This window comes from Mycteria americana, chromosome 27 (assembly GCF_035582795.1).
Source record: "Mycteria americana isolate JAX WOST 10 ecotype Jacksonville Zoo and Gardens chromosome 27, USCA_MyAme_1.0, whole genome shotgun sequence".
Taxonomy (NCBI): domain Eukaryota; kingdom Metazoa; phylum Chordata; class Aves; order Ciconiiformes; family Ciconiidae; genus Mycteria; species Mycteria americana.
The window spans coordinates 32,202-53,882 of record NC_134391.1 but is presented as its reverse complement, the minus strand read 5'-3'; positions in this window follow the sequence as shown (position 1 = coordinate 53,882).

Sequence of the window (21,681 nt, the reverse complement as noted above, 5' to 3'; positions counted from 1 at the left end):
AAGGAAATGTTTTTCATACTCTAGATTGGTAGAGTATGGCATGGTAATACTCTAAGCATGGTAATCTCCCTCCAAGTCCTAGCTCTGCCACCGATAACCTACTTGCTCATCAAAACCGATTCAATGTTATTCCTTGGAAATCTCTACCTTTCTTTCTTGGCGCCAAAAGGGTGGCACTTCTTTCCGAGTGCAAGATGAGTTACATAGGGTATACAGACAGCCCACGGAAAACTGAGAAATGAGTCTGTGATCACTTGCATCCACATTCCTCGGCATTCCAACACTCCTATCCCACTCCTTTCCTTGCCAGCAGTCAAGAAAGACAGCCTGCGCAACATGTACGAGATGCTGACTTGGCCAGTGTCCTGCTTTCGGCTGGGACAGAGTTAATTTTCTTCCTAGTAGCTGGTACAGTGCTGTGTTTTGGATTTAGGATGAGAAGAAAGTTGATAACACACTGATGTTGGAGTTGTTGCTAAGTAGTGTATACACTAGCCAAGGACTTTTCAGCTTCCCGTGCTCTGCCAGGTGCACAAGCAGCTGGGAGGGGGCACAGCCAAGATAGTTGCCCCAAACTGGCCAAAGGGCTATTCCATACCATATGGAGTCACACTAAGGATATAAACTGTGGGGAGTTGGCGGGGGTTCGAGTTAACCCTAGGGGTTCGGGTTAGGGTTAGGGGTTAGGGTTAGAGGTTAGGATTAGGGTTAGGGTTGGCGGTTTGGGTTAGGGTTAGCGTCATTAGGGTTAGCTTTAGGGGTTAGGGTCATTAGGGTTAGCTTTAGGGGTTAGGGTTAGCTTTAGGGTTAAATGGTTGCAAGCCTCTTTGCTGTGAGCAATACCTGTTCATTGCCCTGTGGATTTCTTTTTTTTTTTTTTGTTTTCCCCCTGGAGTCATTTTTAGAAATGCCTGAGCTGTTTCCCTTGGAAAAAGATCCCAAAACAAAAGAGCCAGAGAACAACAGGACTCTGTCAGAGCAAAGGTCCATGTGGCCCAGTACTCTGTCTCCAAGGTGGCCAACCGTCAACGTCTAAAGGAGAGCATATGAGCAGTGCAGGTCTACTTCTGCCGGGGTCCTGGGGGTGCTCACAGGCCTCAAGGGCTGGGACCGGCCTCCCCTGGCATCCCCACCCACACCGTCTCCTGCCAAGGGCCCAGGGGACGTGGCGTCTCAGCTCAGCCTGGGGGCCTTCGGTTCCTGCCTGAGCAATGGTGTGGGTGTGCCCGTCTCTGCCCCTCTCTCCTGCATGGGCCTGGGACCTGCACTGCAGAGAGCTGCTCTCCTGGATGGACCCCTCAGACCTAGGTCATAGCTTGTCATGCAGAACTAGATGCAGAACAGAGCAGAACTGTTCTATTCTGCTCTGTTCTAGGCTATTCTATTCTATTGCCGGCGCTCACCGGGAGTCGACTAACAGTGAGACTCTTACTTGCCTGAAATGCCAGGGGGATTTCAGCTCCAAAAACACTTTCAAGGGCACAAATCAGAAGGATTACAAGTGGAAGCAGGGGTTTATGTTGAGATTTTATTTTCTGTTCTCTCATTTTCTCTCCTTTTCTCTCATTGCCTGGTATGGGATGGTATTTTAGGGTGTTTTTCGGAATGTGTTTCAGAGCCGCCGCTCACAAGCATTAACACAACGCGCAGGTGTAGCCAGGAGCAGGCTGATGCATTCTTCAGTTCAGCCTGCAAAAAGATCACTTGCAGTGTGGCAAAGGCACGTCACAGAGCTACAGAAAGTAGCAGCGGGAAGAGAGGCCAAGCAGTGCCTGTCTCCTGAAGAGTGAAGACTTGAAGAACGAGGATCAGCACCAACCGCACACAAAAGAAGACGAAGAAGAAGAGGTGTGTGGTAGCGTGGGGCATTTTCCAAAGCAGGACCCATGTCGATGACAAGCAGCCTTCTTGCCTTCCCAAACTTGCTGCGCTGTGCTTCTTGGCCAGGGATGCATGACAAGCACTCTCGTGCCTGCCCCGCGCTTGTATCGCGTGCAGGGAGAGCTGCAAAGTGGCAGCTCCTGATGGCGCAGCAAGCCTGCAGCCCTGCCAAGCACGGGCTGTTTTGCACAAGCAAGAACCCCTGGGGAAACGGAGCCAAGGGAAGAGCAGAGCTCGCTCCCACTGCAAACTTGCAATGGGCAAGAGAGCCCCAGGCAGCCAGGGCGCAAGTGGCACCTTGGAGGTGCAAGAGCAGCAGGCAAGAACCTCGCCGCAAGGGCCCCGAGGACCCTGACAAGGGGCTGTGCTCAGTGCTACAGAGGACAAGAAGCAACCCCCGGGGGCCACCCTGGCGGCCCACCCGGGAGTCTAGCAAGCTTCCTCCCCCCGGATGCGGGGCACGAGGGCCACCTTCGTGGAGCAGGAGCAGCAGGCACCTAGCCAAAACGGCCCAAAGAAGCCCTGGCAGGGGCCGTGTGCTCGGTGCTGCAGAGGAAGGCAAAAAACCCCCGGGGACACTTGCTAGCCCACCTTGGGGGAAAAAAAAAAGCCTTCCTCCCCCCAGCTGCAGGGCACGAGAGGCCATCTTCGTGGTGCATGAGCAGCAGGCAGTAACCTAGCCAAAAAGGACCAGAGGAGCCCTGCGCTGACTAGTGGTCATGCTCAATGCTGCAGAGGAAGGCAAAAAACCCCCGGGGACCAGTGCCAATCTGCCCCGGGGGAAAATTCCTTCCTGACCCCAGAGCTGGCGATCGGCTATTCCCTGAGCATGTGAGCAAGACCTGCCTCCTCGTCCCACAGGCTGGTCACGCCTCCCAGGAGATGCCCAAGCCCTATTCTCCCTCAACCTGCAGCCACCTCCGGGGCTTCCCAGAGTGGCCAAATGCCCCCGGCCCCATCGACCTTGGGGGCAAGAATCCCTCCCGCGCCTGGCAGGAGACCAGTGCGTGCTCCAAAGCACTGGGACCCCTGGGCAACATCTCTGCATCCCATTTCTTACGGCTGCTGCCACTGGCTCCGCAGGGCATGAGGACGGCGAGCTCTGCAGTGCTCCTCAAGAAGACACTCCCTTGCTCTTGCCACCACTTGCCAGCTGAAAAGGCCCGATAGCCTCGGGCACCGCCAGCTCTTGCTGGTTCTTCTCATCTCCAGCAGCCTCGTCCAGCCTCCGGTCTTCCTCCCTCAGCCCCCTCCAAGGCATTCTGCCAGCTCTTCAAGGACTTCCTCTCGGATGTCTGCGGGCTGTCCCCGGGCCAGCTCTGTGGCGACGGGAGGATGCCCCCTTTTATCCTGCCCCGGGGCATTGTGACTGCTGCGTTGCCGGGCGGTGGCACTGTGCCATGGGGGTGACCGCCCCCCCCCTCCCCGCACACACTCCCCCCTCCCCCTCCCCCCCCCCCCCCCCCGCGCAGCCCCGCCCGCCGCCCCTCTGCCCAGCATCCTTTGGAGGAAGGCCTTTGGGGTGCTGGCCCCGAGGCAGTCCCTGTGCCCCGGGGGCCCGGGGGGCTGTCCCTTGTCCTTGCTGGCCACGCACTGGGCACAGCTGCTGAGCGTCCCTGACGCGTCCTCTGCCACTCGGCTCCCAAGGACAAACCTAGTGCCGTTACTCTTCTCTCAGGCTGCGGCAGAAACCAACCCTGCAGCCCGAAGACCACCCCCGTTAGCCGTCCCCTCTCTGCGCCAGAGCTAACGGCCACGAGCTCACGCAGCGAGGAGGACCAGGGACTTGACCTGGCTGAACACAAACCCTTTTCCGGGGGGCGCAACGGGGGTGACTTCAGCAGCCGCAGCCTGGGGGAAAGCCAAAGTGCAACCAGAGCCAGAGGTTGGGATGGACGGTGCCAAGAGACCACCACGGAAAGAACACAGGCTCTGAAAAACGGCGGAGCGGAGGTTACACCGGTGTGCTGGAAAGGCTGCTCATTTTCAGACCTAGAACCTTTGGCCCCGTGCCCAAAGCACAGGCAGGCAAACGACGACTCTTCCAAACTGTCAAAACAGCCCATTGCTGCTATCGCCCTCACATCCCCTTTTCCCACTGAAACCCAGCTGCGCAGTTGGCCCTGTTTAGACGGGATACAAAACTGCAGGCATTTAGGGAGGAGGAATGATCAGTTGCTGCTGATCATGCCGCTGTGGGTAAGGAGTTGGCTGGCCAGGTGGCCATCCGACACTAAAAGGCAAGTGCCTCTCTTTAAGAGTCCCGACGCGCCTGGAAGACCGCTGCCAAGAAGGACGCAGGATTTTGCCTTTTATAGGCCCGCCTGAAACCACCCGAGAACGTCGGCGTGGTGAAATTCGTGATGACGTTATTCCCATACAAAGGAACTTCATTGTTTGGGTTGTTTGAAATTGATTAAAGCAACTACAACAAACACTCTTCTGGCACACACTTGGTAACTCGTTTGCAAAACAGGTGCGATTAGTGCAGAAAGCTGCCAGCGTCTGGCTATCCGTTCAAGAATCTCAACATTGTCATGCCAGCTCAGTGTGAAGAGACAACAGGCCCGCGCACGTGCCCAAACGTGGCCCTGGTGTGGCTCAGCGGGCTAGAGATTCCTGGCAAGGGAACGGGAGGCCAGAGACGAACCTCAACAGAACCTAACCCGTACCTCAACAGAACATTAAACTGTTCAAGTACTCGTGCAAACCATAGACAATCCAAAACGCCCTACACAGATGCCTGGAGGTGTTGCTATTACCATCACGTGAATGAGACGGTAGGTCCTGCCAGACCTACAGCCTGCAAAACCTGAAGACGATCAGCACGCAGGCGCATACGTATCGATCTTGTTCTGTCCTCGCCAAAACTGCTGGCTGAGCTGCCATCAGCCTCAGTGACGGACAGCAGGCAAGACTCTCTCATCTGGCTTAGCTCAGGTGCAGCTCCTAGGAAAAGAGCTCTTTCAGAGAAGTCAGGTCTGGTTATGTTGGGAAAGTGTTTCAAGGAAATGTTTTTCATACTCTAGATTGGTAGACTATGGCATGGTAATACTCTAAGCATGGTAATCTCCCTCCAAGTCCTAGCTCTGCCACCGATAACCTACTTGCTCATCAAAACCGATTCAATGTTATTCCTTGGAAATCTCTACCTTTCTTTCTTGGCGCCAAAAGGGTGGCACTTCTTTCCGAGTGCAAGATGAGTTACATAGGGTATACAGACAGCCCACGGAAAACTGAGAAATGAGTCTGTGATCACTTGCATCCACATTCCTCGGCATTCCAACACTCCTATCCCACTCCTTTCCTTGCCAGCAGTCAAGAAAGACAGCCTGCGCAACATGTACGAGATGCTGACTTGGCCAGTGTCCTGCTTTCGGCTGGGACAGAGTTAATTTTCTTCCTAGTAGCTGGTACAGTGCTGTGTTTTGGATTTAGGATGAGAAGAAAGTTGATAACACACTGATGTTGGAGTTGTTGCTAAGTAGTGCATACACTAGCCAAGGACTTTTCAGCTTCCCGTGCTCTGCCAGGTGCACAAGCAGCTGGGAGGGGGCACAGCCAAGATAGTTGCCCCAAACTGGCCAAAGGGCTATTCCATACCATATGGAGTCACACTAAGGATATAAACTGTGGGGAGTTGGCGGGGGTTCGAGTTAACCCTAGGGGTTCGGGTTAGGGTTAGGGGTTAGGGTTAGAGGTTAGGATTAGGGTTAGGGTTGGCGGTTTGGGTTAGGGTTAGCGTCATTAGGGTTAGCTTTAGGGGTTAGGGTCATTAGGGTTAGCTTTAGGGGTTAGGGTTAGCTTTAGGGTTAAATGGTTGCAAGCCTCTTTGCTGTGAGCAATACCTGTTCATTGCCCTGTGGATTTCTTTTTTTTTTTTTTGTTTTCCCCCTGGAGTCATTTTTAGAAATGCCTGAGCTGTTTCCCTTGGAAAAAGATCCCAAAACAAAAGAGCCAGAGAACAACAGGACTCTGTCAGAGCAAAGGTCCATGTGGCCCAATACTCTGTCTCCAAGGTGGCCAACCGTCAACGTCTAAAGGAGAGCATATGAGCAGTGCAGGTCTACTTCTGCCGGGGTCCTGGGGGTGCTCACAGGCCTCAAGGGCTGGGACCGGCCTCCCCTGGCATCCCCACCCACACCGTCTCCTGCCAAGGGCCCAGGGGACGTGGCGTCTCAGCTCAGCCTGGGGGCCTTCGGTTCCTGCCTGAGCAATGGTGTGGGTGTGCCCGTCTCTGCCCCTCTCTCCTGCATGGGCCTGGGACCTGCACTGCAGAGAGCTGCTCTCCTGGATGGACCCCTCAGACCTAGGTCATAGCTTGTCATGCAGAACTAGATGCAGAACAGAGCAGAACTGTTCTATTCTGTTCTGTTCTAGGCTATTCTATTCTATTGCCGGCGCTCACCGGGAGTCGACTAACAGTGAGACTCTTACTTGCCTGAAATGCCAGGGGGATTTCAGCTCCAAAAACACTTTCAAGGGCACAAATCAGAAGGATTACAAGTGGAAGCAGGGGTTTATGTTGAGATTTTATTTTCTGTTCTCTCATTTTCTCTCCTTTTCTCTCATTGCCTGGTATGGGATGGTATTTTAGGGTGTTTTTCGGAATGTGTTTCAGAGCCGCCGCTCACAAGCATTAACACAACGCGCAGGTGTAGCCAGGAGCAGGCTGATGCATTCTTCAGTTCAGCCTGCAAAAAGATCACTTGCAGTGTGGCAAAGGCACGTCACAGAGCTACAGAAAGTAGCAGCGGGAAGAGAGGCCAAGCAGTGCCTGTCTCCTGAAGAGTGAAGACTTGAAGAACGAGGATCAGCACCAACCGCACACAAAAGAAGACGAAGAAGAAGAGGTGTGTGGTAGCGTGGGGCATTTTCCAAAGCAGGACCCATGTCGATGACAAGCAGCCTTCTTGCCTTCCCAAACTTGCTGCGCTGTGCTTCTTGGCCAGGGATGCATGACAAGCACTCTCGTGCCTGCCCCGCGCTTGTATCGCGTGCAGGGAGAGCTGCAAAGTGGCAGCTCCTGATGGCGCAGCAAGCCTGCAGCCCTGCCAAGCACGGGCTGTTTTGCACAAGCAAGAACCCCTGGGGAAACGGAGCCAAGGGAAGAGCAGAGCTCGCTCCCACTGCAAACTTGCAATGGGCAAGAGAGCCCCAGGCAGCCAGGGCGCAAGTGGCACCTTGGAGGTGCAAGAGCAGCAGGCAAGAACCTCGCCGCAAGGGCCCCGAGGACCCTGACAAGGGGCTGTGCTCAGTGCTACAGAGGACAAGAAGCAACCCCCGGGGGCCACCCTGGCGGCCCACCCGGGAGTCTAGCAAGCTTCCTCCCCCCGGATGCGGGGCACGAGGGCCACCTTCGTGGAGCAGGAGCAGCAGGCACCTAGCCAAAACGGCCCAAAGAAGCCCTGGCAGGGGCCGTGTGCTCGGTGCTGCAGAGGAAGGCAAAAAACCCCCGGGGACACTTGCTAGCCCACCTTGGGGGAAAAAAAAAGCCTTCCTCCCCCCAGCTGCAGGGCACGAGAGGCCATCTTCGTGGTGCATGAGCAGCAGGCAGTAACCTAGCCAAAAAGGACCAGAGGAGCCCTGCGCTGACTAGTGGTCATGCTCAATGCTGCAGAGGAAGGCAAAAAACCCCCGGGGACCAGTGCCAATCTGCCCCGGGGGAAAATTCCTTCCTGACCCCAGAGCTGGCGATCGGCTATTCCCTGAGCATGTGAGCAAGACCTGCCTCCTCGTCCCACAGGCTGGTCACGCCTCCCAGGAGATGCCCAAGCCCTATTCTCCCTCAACCTGCAGCCACCTCCGGGGCTTCCCAGAGTGGCCAAATGCCCCCGGCCCCATCGACCTTGGGGGCAAGAATCCCTCCCGCGCCTGGCAGGAGACCAGTGCGTGCTCCAAAGCACTGGGACCCCTGGGCAACATCTCTGCATCCCATTTCTTACGGCTGCTGCCACTGGCTCCGCAGGGCATGAGGACGGCGAGCTCTGCAGTGCTCCTCAAGAAGACACTCCCTTGCTCTTGCCACCACTTGCCAGCTGAAAAGGCCCGATAGCCTCGGGCACCGCCAGCTCTTGCTGGTTCTTCTCATCTCCAGCAGCCTCGTCCAGCCTCCGGTCTTCCTCCCTCAGCCCCCTCCAAGGCATTCTGCCAGCTCTTCAAGGACTTCCTCTCGGATGTCTGCGGGCTGTCCCCGGGCCAGCTCTGTGGCGACGGGAGGATGCCCCCTTTTATCCTGCCCCGGGGCATTGTGACTGCTGCGTTGCCGGGCGGTGGCACTGTGCCATGGGGGTGACCGCCCCCCCCCTCCCCGCACACACTCCCCCCTCCCCCTCCCCCCCCCCCCCCCCCCCGCGCAGCCCCGCCCGCCGCCCCTCTGCCCAGCATCCTTTGGAGGAAGGCCTTTGGGGTGCTGGCCCCGAGGCAGTCCCTGTGCCCCGGGGGCCCGGGGGGCTGTCCCTTGTCCTTGCTGGCCACGCACTGGGCACAGCTGCTGAGCGTCCCTGACGCGTCCTCTGCCACTCGGCTCCCAAGGACAAACCTAGTGCCGTTACTCTTCTCTCAGGCTGCGGCAGAAACCAACCCTGCAGCCCGAAGACCACCCCCGTTAGCCGTCCCCTCTCTGCGCCAGAGCTAACGGCCACGAGCTCACGCAGCGAGGAGGACCAGGGACTTGACCTGGCTGAACACAAACCCTTTTCCGGGGGGCGCAACGGGGGTGACTTCAGCAGCCGCAGCCTGGGGGAAAGCCAAAGTGCAACCAGAGCCAGAGGTTGGGATGGACGGTGCCAAGAGACCACCACGGAAAGAACACAGGCTCTGAAAAACGGCGGAGCGGAGGTTACACCGGTGTGCTGGAAAGGCTGCTCATTTTCAGACCTAGAACCTTTGGCCCCGTGCCCAAAGCACAGGCAGGCAAACGACGACTCTTCCAAACTGTCAAAACAGCCCATTGCTGCTATCGCCCTCACATCCCCTTTTCCCACTGAAACCCAGCTGCGCAGTTGGCCCTGTTTAGACGGGATACAAAACTGCAGGCATTTAGGGAGGAGGAATGATCAGTTGCTGCTGATCATGCCGCTGTGGGTAAGGAGTTGGCTGGCCAGGTGGCCATCCGACACTAAAAGGCAAGTGCCTCTCTTTAAGAGTCCCGACGCGCCTGGAAGACCGCTGCCAAGAAGGACGCAGGATTTTGCCTTTTATAGGCCCGCCTGAAACCACCCGAGAACGTCGGCGTGGTGAAATTCGTGATGACGTTATTCCCATACAAAGGAACTTCATTGTTTGGGTTGTTTGAAATTGATTAAAGCAACTACAACAAACACTCTTCTGGCACACACTTGGTAACTCGTTTGCAAAACAGGTGCGATTAGTGCAGAAAGCTGCCAGCGTCTGGCTATCCGTTCAAGAATCTCAACATTGTCATGCCAGCTCAGTGTGAAGAGACAACAGGCCCGCGCACGTGCCCAAACGTGGCCCTGGTGTGGCTCAGCGGGCTAGAGATTCCTGGCAAGGGAACGGGAGGCCAGAGACGAACCTCAACAGAACCTAACCCGTACCTCAACAGAACATTAAACTGTTCAAGTACTCGTGCAAACCATAGACAATCCAAAACGCCCTACACAGATGCCTGGAGGTGTTGCTATTACCATCACGTGAATGAGACGGTAGGTCCTGCCAGACCTACAGCCTGCAAAACCTGAAGACGATCAGCACGCAGGCGCATACGTATCGATCTTGTTCTGTCCTCGCCAAAACTGCTGGCTGAGCTGCCATCAGCCTCAGTGACGGACAGCAGGCAAGACTCTCTCATCTGGCTTAGCTCAGGTGCAGCTCCTAGGAAAAGAGCTCTTTCAGAGAAGTCAGGTCTGGTTATGTTGGGAAAGTGTTTCAAGGAAATGTTTTTCATACTCTAGATTGGTAGAGTATGGCATGGTAATACTCTAAGCATGGTAATCTCCCTCCAAGTCCTAGCTCTGCCACCGATAACCTACTTGCTCATCAAAACCGATTCAATGTTATTCCTTGGAAATCTCTACCTTTCTTTCTTGGCGCCAAAAGGGTGGCACTTCTTTCCGAGTGCAAGATGAGTTACATAGGGTATACAGACAGCCCACGGAAAACTGAGAAATGAGTCTGTGATCACTTGCATCCACATTCCTCGGCATTCCAACACTCCTATCCCACTCCTTTCCTTGCCAGCAGTCAAGAAAGACAGCCTGCGCAACATGTACGAGATGCTGACTTGGCCAGTGTCCTGCTTTCGGCTGGGACAGAGTTAATTTTCTTCCTAGTAGCTGGTACAGTGCTGTGTTTTGGATTTAGGATGAGAAGAAAGTTGATAACACACTGATGTTGGAGTTGTTGCTAAGTAGTGCATACACTAGCCAAGGACTTTTCAGCTTCCCGTGCTCTGCCAGGTGCACAAGCAGCTGGGAGGGGGCACAGCCAAGATAGTTGCCCCAAACTGGCCAAAGGGCTATTCCATACCATATGGAGTCACACTAAGGATATAAACTGTGGGGAGTTGGCGGGGGTTCGAGTTAACCCTAGGGGTTCGGGTTAGGGTTAGGGGTTAGGGTTAGAGGTTAGGATTAGGGTTAGGGTTGGCGGTTTGGGTTAGGGTTAGCGTCATTAGGGTTAGCTTTAGGGGTTAGGGTCATTAGGGTTAGCTTTAGGGGTTAGGGTTAGCTTTAGGGTTAAATGGTTGCAAGCCTCTTTGCTGTGAGCAATACCTGTTCATTGCCCTGTGGATTTCTTTTTTTTTTTTTTGTTTTCCCCCTGGAGTCATTTTTAGAAATGCCTGAGCTGTTTCCCTTGGAAAAAGATCCCAAAACAAAAGAGCCAGAGAACAACAGGACTCTGTCAGAGCAAAGGTCCATGTGGCCCAATACTCTGTCTCCAAGGTGGCCAACCGTCAACGTCTAAAGGAGAGCATATGAGCAGTGCAGGTCTACTTCTGCCGGGGTCCTGGGGGTGCTCACAGGCCTCAAGGGCTGGGACCGGCCTCCCCTGGCATCCCCACCCACACCGTCTCCTGCCAAGGGCGCAGGGGACGTGGCGTCTCAGCTCAGCCTGGGGGCCTTCGGTTCCTGCCTGAGCAATGGTGTGGGTGTGCCCGTCTCTGCCCCTCTCTCCTGCATGGGCCTGGGACCTGCACTGCAGAGAGCTGCTCTCCTGGATGGACCCCTCAGACCTAGGTCATAGCTTGTCATGCAGAACTAGATGCAGAACAGAGCAGAACTGTTCTATTCTGTTCTGTTCTAGGCTATTCTATTCTATTGCCGGCGCTCACCGGGAGTCGACTAACAGTGAGACTCTTACTTGCCTGAAATGCCAGGGGGATTTCAGCTCCAAAAACACTTTCAAGGGCACAAATCAGAAGGATTACAAGTGGAAGCAGGGGTTTATGTTGAGATTTTATTTTCTGTTCTCTCATTTTCTCTCCTTTTCTCTCATTGCCTGGTATGGGATGGTATTTTAGGGTGTTTTTCGGAATGTGTTTCAGAGCCGCCGCTCACAAGCATTAACACAACGCGCAGGTGTAGCCAGGAGCAGGCTGATGCATTCTTCAGTTCAGCCTGCAAAAAGATCACTTGCAGTGTGGCAAAGGCACGTCACAGAGCTACAGAAAGTAGCAGCGGGAAGAGAGGCCAAGCAGTGCCTGTCTCCTGAAGAGTGAAGACTTGAAGAACGAGGATCAGCACCAACCGCACACAAAAGAAGACGAAGAAGAAGAGGTGTGTGGTAGCGTGGGGCATTTTCCAAAGCAGGACCCATGTCGATGACAAGCAGCCTTCTTGCCTTCCCAAACTTGCTGCGCTGTGCTTCTTGGCCAGGGATGCATGACAAGCACTCTCGTGCCTGCCCCGCGCTTGTATCGCGTGCAGGGAGAGCTGCAAAGTGGCAGCTCCTGATGGCGCAGCAAGCCTGCAGCCCTGCCAAGCACGGGCTGTTTTGCACAAGCAAGAACCCCTGGGGAAACGGAGCCAAGGGAAGAGCAGAGCTCGCTCCCACTGCAAACTTGCAATGGGCAAGAGAGCCCCAGGCAGCCAGGGCGCAAGTGGCACCTTGGAGGTGCAAGAGCAGCAGGCAAGAACCTCGCCGCAAGGGCCCCGAGGACCCTGACAAGGGGCTGTGCTCAGTGCTACAGAGGACAAGAAGCAACCCCCGGGGGCCACCCTGGCGGCCCACCCGGGAGTCTAGCAAGCTTCCTCCCCCCGGATGCGGGGCACGAGGGCCACCTTCGTGGAGCAGGAGCAGCAGGCACCTAGCCAAAACGGCCCAAAGAAGCCCTGGCAGGGGCCGTGTGCTCGGTGCTGCAGAGGAAGGCAAAAAACCCCCGGGGACACTTGCTAGCCCACCTTGGGGGAAAAAAAAAGCCTTCCTCCCCCCAGCTGCAGGGCACGAGAGGCCATCTTCGTGGTGCATGAGCAGCAGGCAGTAACCTAGCCAAAAAGGACCAGAGGAGCCCTGCGCTGACTAGTGGTCATGCTCAATGCTGCAGAGGAAGGCAAAAAACCCCCGGGGACCAGTGCCAATCTGCCCCGGGGGAAAATTCCTTCCTGACCCCAGAGCTGGCGATCGGCTATTCCCTGAGCATGTGAGCAAGACCTGCCTCCTCGTCCCACAGGCTGGTCACGCCTCCCAGGAGATGCCCAAGCCCTATTCTCCCTCAACCTGCAGCCACCTCCGGGGCTTCCCAGAGTGGCCAAATGCCCCCGGCCCCATCGACCTTGGGGGCAAGAATCCCTCCCGCGCCTGGCAGGAGACCAGTGCGTGCTCCAAAGCACTGGGACCCCTGGGCAACATCTCTGCATCCCATTTCTTACGGCTGCTGCCACTGGCTCCGCAGGGCATGAGGACGGCGAGCTCTGCAGTGCTCCTCAAGAAGACACTCCCTTGCTCTTGCCACCACTTGCCAGCTGAAAAGGCCCGATAGCCTCGGGCACCGCCAGCTCTTGCTGGTTCTTCTCATCTCCAGCAGCCTCGTCCAGCCTCCGGTCTTCCTCCCTCAGCCCCCTCCAAGGCATTCTGCCAGCTCTTCAAGGACTTCCTCTCGGATGTCTGCGGGCTGTCCCCGGGCCAGCTCTGTGGCGACGGGAGGATGCCCCCTTTTATCCTGCCCCGGGGCATTGTGACTGCTGCGTTGCCGGGCGGTGGCACTGTGCCATGGGGGTGACCGCCCCCCCCCTCCCCGCACACACTCCCCCCTCCCCCTCCCCCCCCCCCCCCCCCCGCGCAGCCCCGCACGCCGCCCCTCTGCCCAGCATCCTTTGGAGGAAGGCCTTTGGGGTGCTGGCCCCGAGGCAGTCCCTGTGCCCCGGGGGCCCGGGGGGCTGTCCCTTGTCCTTGCTGGCCACGCACTGGGCACAGCTGCTGAGCGTCCCTGACGCGTCCTCTGCCACTCGGCTCCCAAGGACAAACCTAGTGCCGTTACTCTTCTCTCAGGCTGCGGCAGAAACCAACCCTGCAGCCCGAAGACCACCCCCGTTAGCCGTCCCCTCTCTGCGCCAGAGCTAACGGCCACGAGCTCACGCAGCGAGGAGGACCAGGGACTTGACCTGGCTGAACACAAACCCTTTTCCGGGGGGCGCAACGGGGGTGACTTCAGCAGCCGCAGCCTGGGGGAAAGCCAAAGTGCAACCAGAGCCAGAGGTTGGGATGGACGGTGCCAAGAGACCACCACGGAAAGAACACAGGCTCTGAAAAACGGCGGAGCGGAGGTTACACCGGTGTGCTGGAAAGGCTGCTCATTTTCAGACCTAGAACCTTTGGCCCCGTGCCCAAAGCACAGGCAGGCAAACGACGACTCTTCCAAACTGTCAAAACAGCCCATTGCTGCTATCGCCCTCACATCCCCTTTTCCCACTGAAACCCAGCTGCGCAGTTGGCCCTGTTTAGACGGGATACAAAACTGCAGGCATTTAGGGAGGAGGAATGATCAGTTGCTGCTGATCATGCCGCTGTGGGTAAGGAGTTGGCTGGCCAGGTGGCCATCCGACACTAAAAGGCAAGTGCCTCTCTTTAAGAGTCCCGACGCGCCTGGAAGACCGCTGCCAAGAAGGACGCAGGATTTTGCCTTTTATAGGCCCGCCTGAAACCACCCGAGAACGTCGGCGTGGTGAAATTCGTGATGACGTTATTCCCATACAAAGGAACTTCATTGTTTGGGTTGTTTGAAATTGATTAAAGCAACTACAACAAACACTCTTCTGGCACACACTTGGTAACTCGTTTGCAAAACAGGTGCGATTAGTGCAGAAAGCTGCCAGCGTCTGGCTATCCGTTCAAGAATCTCAACATTGTCATGCCAGCTCAGTGTGAAGAGACAACAGGCCCGCGCACGTGCCCAAACGTGGCCCTGGTGTGGCTCAGCGGGCTAGAGATTCCTGGCAAGGGAACGGGAGGCCAGAGACGAACCTCAACAGAACCTAACCCGTACCTCAACAGAACATTAAACTGTTCAAGTACTCGTGCAAACCATAGACAATCCAAAACGCCCTACACAGATGCCTGGAGGTGTTGCTATTACCATCACGTGAATGAGACGGTAGGTCCTGCCAGACCTACAGCCTGCAAAACCTGAAGACGATCAGCACGCAGGCGCATACGTATCGATCTTGTTCTGTCCTCGCCAAAACTGCTGGCTGAGCTGCCATCAGCCTCAGTGACGGACAGCAGGCAAGACTCTCTCATCTGGCTTAGCTCAGGTGCAGCTCCTAGGAAAAGAGCTCTTTCAGAGAAGTCAGGTCTGGTTATGTTGGGAAAGTGTTTCAAGGAAATGTTTTTCATACTCTAGATTGGTAGAGTATGGCATGGTAATACTCTAAGCATGGTAATCTCCCTCCAAGTCCTAGCTCTGCCACCGATAACCTACTTGCTCATCAAAACCGATTCAATGTTATTCCTTGGAAATCTCTACCTTTCTTTCTTGGCGCCAAAAGGGTGGCACTTCTTTCCGAGTGCAAGATGAGTTACATAGGGTATACAGACAGCCCACGGAAAACTGAGAAATGAGTCTGTGATCACTTGCATCCACATTCCTCGGCATTCCAACACTCCTATCCCACTCCTTTCCTTGCCAGCAGTCAAGAAAGACAGCCTGCGCAACATGTACGAGATGCTGACTTGGCCAGTGTCCTGCTTTCGGCTGGGACAGAGTTAATTTTCTTCCTAGTAGCTGGTACAGTGCTGTGTTTTGGATTTAGGATGAGAAGAAAGTTGATAACACACTGATGTTGGAGTTGTTGCTAAGTAGTGCATACACTAGCCAAGGACTTTTCAGCTTCCCGTGCTCTGCCAGGTGCACAAGCAGCTGGGAGGGGGCACAGCCAAGATAGTTGCCCCAAACTGGCCAAAGGGCTATTCCATACCATATGGAGTCACACTAAGGATATAAACTGTGGGGAGTTGGCGGGGGTTCGAGTTAACCCTAGGGGTTCGGGTTAGGGTTAGGGGTTAGGGTTAGAGGTTAGGATTAGGGTTAGGGTTGGCGGTTTGGGTTAGGGTTAGCGTCATTAGGGTTAGCTTTAGGGGTTAGGGTCATTAGGGTTAGCTTTAGGGGTTAGGGTTAGCTTTAGGGTTAAATGGTTGCAAGCCTCTTTGCTGTGAGCAATACCTGTTCATTGCCCTGTGGATTTCTTTTTTTTTTTTTTGTTTTCCCCCTGGAGTCATTTTTAGAAATGCCTGAGCTGTTTCCCTTGGAAAAAGATCCCAAAACAAAAGAGCCAGAGAACAACAGGACTCTGTCAGAGCAAAGGTCCATGTGGCCCAATACTCTGTCTCCAAGGTGGCCAACCGTCAACGTCTAAAGGAGAGCATATGAGCAGTGCAGGTCTACTTCTGCCGGGGTCCTGGGGGTGCTCACAGGCCTCAAGGGCTGGGACCGGCCTCCCCTGGCATCCCCACCCACACCGTCTCCTGCCAAGGGCCCAGGGGACGTGGCGTCTCAGCTCAGCCTGGGGGCCTTCGGTTCCTGCCTGAGCAATGGTGTGGGTGTGCCCGTCTCTGCCCCTCTCTCCTGCATGGGCCTGGGACCTGCACTGCAGAGAGCTGCTCTCCTGGATGGACCCCTCAGACCTAGGTCATAGCTTGTCATGCAGAACTAGATGCAGAACAGAGCAGAACTGTTCTATTCTGCTCTGTTCTAGGCTATTCTATTCTATTGCCGGCGCTCACCGGGAGTCGACTAACAGTGAGACTCTTACTTGCCTGAAATGCCAGGGGGATTTCAGCTCCAAAAACACTTTCAAGGGCACAAATCAGAAGGATTACAAGTGGAAGCAGGGGTTTATGTTGAGATTTTATTTTCTGTTCTCTCATTTTCTCTCCTTTTCTCTCATTGCCTGGTATGGGATGGTATTTTAGGGTGTTTTTCGGAATGTGTTTCAGAGCCGCCGCTCACAAGCATTAACACAACGCGCAGGTGTAGCCAGGAGCAGGCTGATGCATTCTTCAGTTCAGCCTGCAAAAAGATCACTTGCAGTGTGGCAAAGGCACGTCACAGAGCTACAGAAAGTAGCAGCGGGAAGAGAGGCCAAGCAGTGCCTGTCTCCTGAAGAGTGAAGACTTGAAGAACGAGGATCAGCACCAACCGCACACAAAAGAAGACGAAGAAGAAGAGGTGTGTGGTAGCGTGGGGCATTTTCCAAAGCAGGACCCATGTCGATGACAAGCAGCCTTCTTGCCTTCCCAAACTTGCTGCGCTGTGCTTCTTGGCCAGGGATGCATGACAAGCACTCTCGTGCCTGCCCCGCGCTTGTATCGCGTGCAGGGAGAGCTGCAAAGTGGCAGCTCCTGATGGCGCAGCAAGCCTGCAGCCCTGCCAAGCACGGGCTGTTTTGCACAAGCAAGAACCCCTGGGGAAACGGAGCCAAGGGAAGAGCAGAGCTCGCTCCCACTGCAAACTTGCAATGGGCAAGAGAGCCCCAGGCAGCCAGGGCGCAAGTGGCACCTTGGAGGTGCAAGAGCAGCAGGCAAGAACCTCGCCGCAAGGGCCCCGAGGACCCTGACAAGGGGCTGTGCTCAGTGCTACAGAGGACAAGAAGCAACCCCCGGGGGCCACCCTGGCGGCCCACCCGGGAGTCTAGCAAGCTTCCTCCCCCCGGATGCGGGGCACGAGGGCCACCTTCGTGGAGCAGGAGCAGCAGGCACCTAGCCAAAACGGCCCAAAGAAGCCCTGGCAGGGGCCGTGTGCTCGGTGCTGCAGAGGAAGGCAAAAAACCCCCGGGGACACTTGCTAGCCCACCTTGGGGGAAAAAAAAAGCCTTCCTCCCCCCAGCTGCAGGGCACGAGAGGCCATCTTCGTGGTGCATGAGCAGCAGGCAGTAACCTAGCCAAAAAGGACCAGAGGAGCCCTGCGCTGACTAGTGGTCATGCTCAATGCTGCAGAGGAAGGCAAAAAACCCCCGGGGACCAGTGCCAATCTGCCCCGGGGGAAAATTCCTTCCTGACCCCAGAGCTGGCGATCGGCTATTCCCTGAGCATGTGAGCAAGACCTGCCTCCTCGTCCCACAGGCTGGTCACGCCTCCCAGGAGATGCCCAAGCCCTATTCTCCCTCAACCTGCAGCCACCTCCGGGGCTTCCCAGAGTGGCCAAATGCCCCCGGCCCCATCGACCTTGGGGGCAAGAATCCCTCCCGCGCCTGGCAGGAGACCAGTGCGTGCTCCAAAGCACTGGGACCCCTGGGCAACATCTCTGCATCCCATTTCTTACGGCTGCTGCCACTGGCTCCGCAGGGCATGAGGACGGCGAGCTCTGCAGTGCTCCTCAAGAAGACACTCCCTTGCTCTTGCCACCACTTGCCAGCTGAAAAGGCCCGATAGCCTCGGGCACCGCCAGCTCTTGCTGGTTCTTCTCATCTCCAGCAGCCTCGTCCAGCCTCCGGTCTTCCTCCCTCAGCCCCCTCCAAGGCATTCTGCCAGCTCTTCAAGGACTTCCTCTCGGATGTCTGCGGGCTGTCCCCGGGCCAGCTCTGTGGCGACGGGAGGATGCCCCCTTTTATCCTGCCCCGGGGCATTGTGACTGCTGCGTTGCCGGGCGGTGGCACTGTGCCATGGGGGTGACCGCCCCCCCCCTCCCCGCACACACTCCCCCCCTCCCCCCCCCCCCCCCCCCCCGCGCAGCCCCGCCCGCCGCCCCTCTGCCCAGCATCCTTTGGAGGAAGGCCTTTGGGGTGCTGGCCCCGAGGCAGTCCCTGTGCCCCGGGGGCCCGGGGGGCTGTCCCTTGTCCTTGCTGGCCACGCACTGGGCACAGCTGCTGAGCGTCCCTGACGCGTCCTCTGCCACTCGGCTCCCAAGGACAAACCTAGTGCCGTTACTCTTCTCTCAGGCTGCGGCAGAAACCAACCCTGCAGCCCGAAGACCACCCCCGTTAGCCGTCCCCTCTCTGCGCCAGAGCTAACGGCCACGAGCTCACGCAGCGAGGAGGACCAGGGACTTGACCTGGCTGAACACAAACCCTTTTCCGGGGGGCGCAACGGGGGTGACTTCAGCAGCCGCAGCCTGGGGGAAAGCCAAAGTGCAACCAGAGCCAGAGGTTGGGATGGACGGTGCCAAGAGACCACCACGGAAAGAACACAGGCTCTGAAAAACGGCGGAGCGGAGGTTACACCGGTGTGCTGGAAAGGCTGCTCATTTTCAGACCTAGAACCTTTGGCTCCGTGCCCAAAGCACAGGCAGGCAAACGACGACTCTTCCAAACTGTCAAAACAGCCCATTGCTGCTATCGCCCTCACATCCCCTTTTCCCACTGAAACCCAGCTGCGCAGTTGGCCCTGTTTAGACGGGATACAAAACTGCAGGCATTTAGGGAGGAGGAATGATCAGTTGCTGCTGATCATGCCGCTGTGGGTAAGGAGTTGGCTGGCCAGGTGGCCATCCGACACTAAAAGGCAAGTGCCTCTCTTTAAGAGTCCCGACGCGCCTGGAAGACCGCTGCCAAGAAGGACGCAGGATTTTGCCTTTTATAGGCCCGCCTGAAACCACCCGAGAACGTCGGCGTGGTGAAATTCGTGATGACGTTATTCCCATACAAAGGAACTTCATTGTTTGGGTTGTTTGAAATTGATTAAAGCAACTACAACAAACACTCTTCTGGCACACACTTGGTAACTCGTTTGCAAAACAGGTGCGATTAGTGCAGAAAGCTGCCAGCGTCTGGCTATCCGTTCAAGAATCTCAACATTGTCATGCCAGCTCAGTGTGAAGAGACAACAGGCCCGCGCACGTGCCCAAACGTGGCCCTGGTGTGGCTCAGCGGGCTAGAGATTCCTGGCAAGGGAACGGGAGGCCAGAGACGAACCTCAACAGAACCTAACCCGTACCTCAACAGAACATTAAACTGTTCAAGTACTCGTGCAAATCATAGACAATCCAAAACGCCCTACACAGATGCCTGGAGGTGTTGCTATTACCATCACGTGAATGAGACGGTAGGTCCTGCCAGACCTACAGCCTGCAAAACCTGAAGACGATCAGCACGCAGGCGCATACGTATCGATCTTGTTCTGTCCTCGCCAAAACTGCTGGCTGAGCTGCCATCAGCCTCAGTGACGGACAGCAGGCAAGACTCTCTCATCTGGCTTAGCTCAGGTGCAGCTCCTAGGAAAAGAGCTCTTTCAGAGAAGTCAGGTCTGGTTATGTTGGGAAAGTGTTTCAAGGAAATGTTTTTCATACTCTAGATTGGTAGAGTATGGCATGGTAATACTCTAAGCATGGTAATCTCCCTCCAAGTCCTAGCTCTGCCACCGATAACCTACTTGCTCATCAAAACCGATTCAATGTTATTCCTTGGAAATCTCTACCTTTCTTTCTTGGCGCCAAAAGGGTGGCACTTCTTTCCGAGTGCAAGATGAGTTACATAGGGTATACAGACAGCCCACGGAAAACTGAGAAATGAGTCTGTGATCACTTGCATCCACATTCCTCGGCATTCCAACACTCCTATCCCACTCCTTTCCTTGCCAGCAGTCAAGAAAGACAGCCTGCGCAACATGTACGAGATGCTGACTTGGCCAGTGTCCTGCTTTCGGCTGGGACAGAGTTAATTTTCTTCCTAGTAGCTGGTACAGTGCTGTGTTTTGGATTTAGGATGAGAAGAAAGTTGATAACACACTGATGTTGGAGTTGTTGCTAAGTAGTGTATACACTAGCCAAGGACTTTTCAGCTTCCCGTGCTCTGCCAGGTGCACAAGCAGCTGGGAGGGGGCACAGCCAAGATAGTTGCCCCAAACTGGCCAAAGGGCTATTCCATACCATATGGAGTCACACTAAGGATATAAACTGTGGGGAGTTGGCGGGGGTTCGAGTTAACCCTAGGGGTTCGGGTTAGGGTTAGGGGTTAGGGTTAGAGGTTAGGATTAGGGTTAGGGTTGGCGGTTTGGGTTAGGGTTAGCGTCATTAGGGTTAGCTTTAGGGGTTAGGGTCATTAGGGTTAGCTTTAGGGGTTAGGGTTAGCTTTAGGGTTAAATGGTTGCAAGCCTCTTTGCTGTGAGCAATACCTGTTCATTGCCCTGTGGATTTCTTTTTTTTTTTTTTGTTTTCCCCCTGGAGTCATTTTTAGAAATGCCTGAGCTGTTTCCCTTGGAAAAAGATCCCAAAACAAAAGAGCCAGAGAACAACAGGACTCTGTCAGAGCAAAGGTCCATGTGGCCCAGTACTCTGTCTCCAAGGTGGCCAACCGTCAACGTCTAAAGGAGAGCATATGAGCAGTGCAGGTCTACTTCTGCCGGGGTCCTGGGGGTGCTCACAGGCCTCAAGGGCTGGGACCGGCCTCCCCTGGCATCCCCACCCACACCGTCTCCTGCCAAGGGCCCAGGGGACGTGGCGTCTCAGCTCAGCCTGGGGGCCTTCGGTTCCTGCCTGAGCAATGGTGTGGCTGTGCCCGTCTCTGCCCCTCTCTCCTGCATGGGCCTGGGACCTGCACTGCAGAGAGCTGCTCTCCTGGATGGACCCCTCAGACCTAGGTCATAGCTTGTCATGCAGAACTAGATGCAGAACAGAGCAGAACTGTTCTATTCTGTTCTGTTCTAGGCTATTCTATTCTATTGCCGGCGCTCACCGGGAGTCGACTAACAGTGAGACTCTTACTTGCCTGAAATGCCAGGGGGATTTCAGCTCCAAAAACACTTTCAAGGGCACAAATCAGAAGGATTACAAGTGGAAGCAGGGGTTTATGTTGAGATTTTATTTTCTGTTCTCTCATTTTCTCTCCTTTTCTCTCATTGCCTGGTATGGGATGGTATTTTAGGGTGTTTTTCGGAATGTGTTTCAGAGCCGCCGCTCACAAGCATTAACACAACGCGCAGGTGTAGCCAGGAGCAGGCTGATGCATTCTTCAGTTCAGCCTGCAAAAAGATCACTTGCAGTGTGGCAAAGGCACGTCACAGAGCTACAGAAAGTAGCAGCGGGAAGAGAGGCCAAGCAGTGCCTGTCTCCTGAAGAGTGAAGACTTGAAGAACGAGGATCAGCACCAACCGCACACAAAAGAAGACGAAGAAGAAGAGGTGTGTGGTAGCGTGGGGCATTTTCCAAAGCAGGACCCATGCGGATGACAAGCAGCCTTCTTGCCTTCCCAAACTTGCTGCGCTGTGCTTCTTGGCCAGGGATGCATGACAAGCACTCTCGTGCCTGCCCCGCGCTTGTATCGCGTGCAGGGAGAGCTGCAAAGTGGCAGCTCCTGATGGCGCAGCAAGCCTGCAGCCCTGCCAAGCACGGGCTGTTTTGCACAAGCAAGAACCCCTGGGGAAACGGAGCCAAGGGAAGAGCAGAGCTCGCTCCCACTGCAAACTTGCAAT